The following is a 6,000-nucleotide window of genomic DNA, read 5'->3' on the forward strand; positions in this document are numbered from 1 at the left end:
CCTACCCTGAGGGAATGGATTGAAGAGATGAAGTCCATATGTAGGACTGAAGAGCTCACAGCCCAACTATACGATCGCTATTCCCAATTTTACGGAATATGGAGTGTATGGATTCACTTCTGCACCACTGATACATTTCGTACATTACTTGACACCTGAGAGACCTGGACCACCTGGAAGGAGGACCTAGGAACATCTGAAGAACAGATGTTGTATTTTGCTGTAATGTCTTTTTCTTTTATTTTTCCTTTATTGTATGTCTTCTTATGTGTATGTGAAAATATCTTCAATAAAAACATATTCTTTAAAAACAAAAAATATTTAATTAAATGTAAAAAAATAGGAATTTTTTTAAAAAAGTTAAGAAAATAATAAAACATTTTTAAAGAAAATTATTTTTAAAAAGAATCACGCTGACCCGACCGCACACAATGAACTTCCATAGCATAATGTAGAATCTGACAGATGCCGGCAAAATATAAAGAATTGGGTAGAGCTAGCGGTGACATCACCACTAGCTCCGCCAAACTGTTTACTATTGGCCGGCCCCTGCCAGGGTTTCTAGCAGGTCCTGGGCAAAAAAAAAAAACTGGCCGGAGCCAGCCGTGACGTCACAGGACATTTGGGGACCCTGATCTGTCATTGCAACTGTGAGGCTGACTCCTCACAGCTGTCATTTGCGTGGAGAATGGTCGGCCCTTAGGCCGACCTTTCTCCACGCTTTGCCTATCACTATGGCTTAGCCGAGCCAGAGCATATGCGTTCTTCTCGGCTAAGCCGCTTGGCTGCCTTCGGCTGGTGTACAGGCTATTGTGAATAGCCTGTACAGCAGCCCTTCAGTTCGACTGAACCAAAGAGCTCAGGTGGCCGAAGCGAGCCAAAGGTTTAGCCGAAGCTGTGGCTGGATCCTTTGGCTCTTCTGTGAATAACCCCCTTAATTTTACCTTCCCTTTGCATCCAATGGGGGTAATTTATTAAAACTGAAGCCGACATAATCTCGAGCAGCTGCCTCTGACAACCAATCAGGTTCTATCTTTAGTTTGTTCAGTTAAGCTGTGAAAATGAATGATAAAATCTGACTGGTTGCTATGGGCAACTGCCCCAGATTCTCAATACTCCAGTTGTGATAAATACCCCCATTGTGTTTTGCCAAATGTCAATAGTTCACCCAAATCTCTTAATTTTTGCCAAGAGTTCAGGAAAATGAAAATTCACAATTTCACAATCCATAGATACCACATCAGTTATGCGGGGTGTGCTTTCTTAACTGGGAAAAAAAACACAAATCACAGAGGAAACAGGAAGTACTCAACTCTTGAAATGATATTAACCTCTTAAAGACTCCCTAACAATTATATGATTTTACAGCAATAGTACTAGTTCTAGTGCTGACTGGCACTAGTACTGGATGACACTTGTTCTGGCTTGCACTGATACTGGATGACACTGGTACTAGCTAGCACTGGTAATGGATGGTGCTAGTAATGGATGACACTGGTACTAACTTACTGATTGGCACTGGATGACATTGGTAATTGATGACACTGGTAATAGATGGCCCAAGTACTGGATAACACTGGTTCTGGTTGGCACTGGTACTGGATGGCCCTGGTACTGGATGGCACTGAATGGCTGAATTATATTATATGATGCTGTGGTCACAGCGATCACTTGGTACAGAGCCACTTTCATTGGCTCTGTACCAAAAGATCGCTACAGTAGAGTGCTTGTGCGTGCATTAGGGGGTGTGCAAAAGCACTGTTCTATTACAATGGGTGGATGGCAAGTGATTAAAGGTATCATACTAGTACAGAAACAAAAGGCTGCAATTGTTGGCCTCTCCTTTTGAAAATATCTGCCTGTCATGTTGTTAATACTGAACTGCATCAGGTAAAGAAGCAGAGGGGCAGAAGAACAACCAGGCAACTGGTATTTTCAGAAGATGGTTAGCAACAGCAACCATGTTTCTCTCATGAAAGATCACTGTTAATTACTTCCATCTGAAATCACAAACAACATAGGTTTGTGCCGGATCATCCATCATACTATAAAAATTAATTTTCTACAATACACAGTTGGGTAGGATGCAATCATTGCCATTTATTATAATGGATACCACAGAACCCTTCACATGGTGCATTGCTGGAAGCAAAAATGTTTTGAAAATATTTAACTTGCTGACCTTAACTTAAAACTATTTTCAGACCAATGACATAACCTACTTATAGCCTCTTCTGAAAGTATGTATTTAATAGGCTTAGCACTCAGCAATGTCAAGAAAAGGGACAGTGCAGTTTTTCCATTCAAAACATTTTATTTATCCCGAGTGATGCAACAGATCTGACCATCACGTGGGATAATTGGATTAAGTGTCTTTTAGGAAATGAGGGATAACAAGCATTACAATGCTACAAAAATTGTCAGTTTTGGATATTTTCTTTATGACTGAACATGCAACCTTGTCAATTATTATGAGAATGGACAGTTTTCACAATGTTAGCGAAAAATAAGGAAGATCTCACTGCCTATGGCTGTCTTCACATTCAGCAAAAAGTAGCAGTACCTGAAAAAATATGCTCCTGCAGAAAATTGTCCAGTCTATTCCTTCAATCTTGTGTAGTCAAAGTCAAAGTTACATTACCCCATCCCTTGGATTCTTTGTGATCATTATCATTTTACAATCACCAAACACATGGTTTTTGGACAGCATGTCAGACTCATTTCTAAGTTGCAGCATCAGTGTCTGCGTATCTTCATCAAGTCTTCTATACTGCATTGCTGACCCTTTTTTCTTCTATCGTTTGCAGCACTTTTTCTGATATAGGTCCCCAAAAGCAACACAGCCACGGGTTATACCCTAGAGATGGTCTTTCTCGGCTTGCTTGGAGTTAGCATTGGTATCTAAAAGTGAATGGGGTGACATTTTCATGGTGCAAATGTTACTTCTATTACTGTGGTCTGAGATGCATTATGCATTCATGATCCACTTCCACTGTATGGGCATAAATGAACACAGGTTCTCTACTTTGCCACCATGGTGACTGGAAGTGGCCAAGAATCTGCAGAGCATGATTCCACTGAGTCGGAAGCTTGACACAATTTACGCATGCTGCAGAGTGGGACCTTGCTCTCTGTGGATAAGCAGTAATCTTGTTGCAGGGATCTGACACATTCCCCTGCTAAGTCAGATTGCTGATTGCAGAGCTTTAGGTCTGACTCAGTGTGCATGTTGGGGGAGGAGTTGGACCTCGCAGAGAGCCCACTGCTTATCCACAGAGAGCAAGGCTAACTAAATGCAAACTTGAATGAATATATAGTACATGAAAAAAACACCATGTGCCCAATAAATTTGAGGTGCATTTAAAAATTGATTGTACCTACTAATATAATCATTTGAACAAAATCTATAAACACTATTTGGGTATTATAGTTTCCATTTTTGTCATTTTATATTGATCTTGCTTTCTATCCCCCAAGTGCTTATCCTTCCAAATCTTGTTGTATTCAGTAGATGTAGTATTTAGCTTTTCAGTTCTAAAAAGAAAACATACTGTAACTGTTAAGAATGAAATTGAATTTTTTCAGTATTGTCTACATTAAGATGTATGACATGCTCTTTAAAGAGTAGCACCTTTCTCTGGGGAGCAAAAAGAACCAGGATCCATGCATATACATATTCCTTATACCTAAGGGATAGGCAATTTGTTTTTTCTGACAAATTGAGTTAGTTTATTAAGTAGCTTCCTATAGAACCTGTGTCAGAAATAAAGAAGACTTTGGGGGAATATAGAACTGTGGGAATTCTGACGACTCAGAGGTATATTAACTAATTTGCTCTATGGACATGTTGTAGCTACTAGAAGCTATTCATACTTAAAGTGTATGTATAGCCATTTATTTTTTATTTTTGATGAAGTAGAGGGTGGTTTTAACCCCCTGATAGACAGCACAAAAATGTATCTCTTTGTCAACACCTTAGCTACCTTTTTTTTAATTTTGCTACAAGATCATATTGGGTCACCTCCAGCCAGCAGTACATCCTTGACACCAAACAGTCCATTGGAATGAATGCTTGTAAATGTTTTAGTTGCAACCTTGCCATCCCTGCCCATATTTGCTTGACCAGGGCATGGATGGCCTTATCAGAAAAATAAATAAATAAAAAATAAAAGTATAAAAGAACGTAAACTGTAAAAAAAAAAGGAAACAAAATACAATATGGTAGCGTGGCCAACTATCCATGTAGCAGGACATGTGGGATAGAGCTCCTGCTGTGTGGGTTCACCGCTCTCCCCAGGAAATACTCCTAGGCCCTCCTTAATAAAACTGCTGAGCTACTGTGAGAAAAATACTCTTCTGGCTAGAGATCATTTACTTAACCATTCAACATGACCACTTTATCTGGCCCGTCTTTGCATCTATCCTGATTTTTAACAACCCCTCCATACAGAGACCTATCCTACTTATGGGACTGGAACTCTGATGGGTAAGATAGAGCCATTTAGATTCTTCACCTGGAGAAGAGTTCTTCATGAACCAATGAGAAGTCATTATTTTGTGCTTTGGCAAGCCAGTTATTGTGTGTCTACAGGAGACTCATTTAATGGAAAACATTATTGATCACCCTTGCAATGTACAAAATTGTTGCTCTATTGCTGCCATACCTCTTATTCTAGAAGGGTTAGCATCCATCTTCATTAGAATATCCCCATCACCTGCATGACAGATCTGTTCGCTCTTGCTTACTCACCCCCATATTCATTAGATGTGTTTTCAGTCAACAAATGCAGAGCTAGTGCTAGACTTTCTTATTAGTTGGCCCAACATGCATTGCAAACACTGAAACATGGAAACTCCCTGTATGAAATGTTCTTTTGTACAATCAGGATTTTATATAAATGTAAAAATGTTATAGAATAACAGTTCATAAATGTCTAAATGTAAAAAAAACATAACTGACCAAAAGTCAGTTTTGTTTTAGAAAGGGCTGGATTTAAATCTCTAGAGACTATAAGCGCAGAAAACCTGTGCCTTAAATCTTAACCATCAATATACTGTATACTGCAGGTAAACCACACCATGCTGATAAAGTTTTTTAATCTGGTTACATTAAAGGGGCAGGGATCCCAGCCCCATAACCCCCAGTGGTTTTATAAGTGGGATCCCCATTGGATCACACTGGATGACTGGAAGTGGGGTAGAGAGGTGGTCTGCTATTACTGCCAATTAGAGAAATGAAAACTGTCCCTTTGGACAACTTTACCAGTTTACTAAAACATCAGGCAAGTTGTTAATTAATAAAGGAGATGATTTTATATTATCATAAAATTATCATTTATATTCAGTTTCACATTACCCAAGACATTTTCTACCATGTTGTATCTTTTGGCATAGATGTGGTCTTCTCTCGTTCTGAACTACCTCTCCAGTTTTTTCCCCTTCTCCACCTCTCTGCATTTCCTTACTGTTTTGCCCACTATCTGTTACCTCTCTCCCTCTATGTTCTGTCTCTAGTGCCAAGCTCACTCTTTGCTTTCTCTTCATTGCTAAGGCCCCTTTGAACTACAGTACCATCTCTGTATGGTGCATGGCTTTGAATGCTGATTGAGTGACAAGTCAGAGCTCGACCCTAAACAGCCTCAAGCTTTTCCCAACACTGGAATTGTGTGCATGCAAAGACACAGACACCTTTTCAAACTGTATTTATCAATAAAATGCGTCACATTTGATATAATAAACAGCAGGGGAAGATAATTTAGAGCTAAAAGCGGAGAAGATTATCCCGCAAGCACGCCTAGTGTGGATAGTGGAAACATTGAATGAATAAGGAATATGGAATAAGATTTTCTTATGTTTAAATCACCACATCTTTTCAGTCCGTTTATTGTAGCTTAGGTCAGCTGAGGACAATCCTTAGGATGGGGAATAAATGTTTATGATATCCTGACATTTAATTTAAAAAAAGTAATCTTTTGGAATAGTTCTAGAGTTATTGTAATA

This window comes from Nanorana parkeri, unplaced genomic scaffold, assembly GCF_000935625.1.
Source record: "Nanorana parkeri isolate BGI_ZX_2015 unplaced genomic scaffold, ASM93562v1 scaffold406, whole genome shotgun sequence".
In the NCBI taxonomy this organism is placed as follows: domain Eukaryota; kingdom Metazoa; phylum Chordata; class Amphibia; order Anura; family Dicroglossidae; genus Nanorana; species Nanorana parkeri.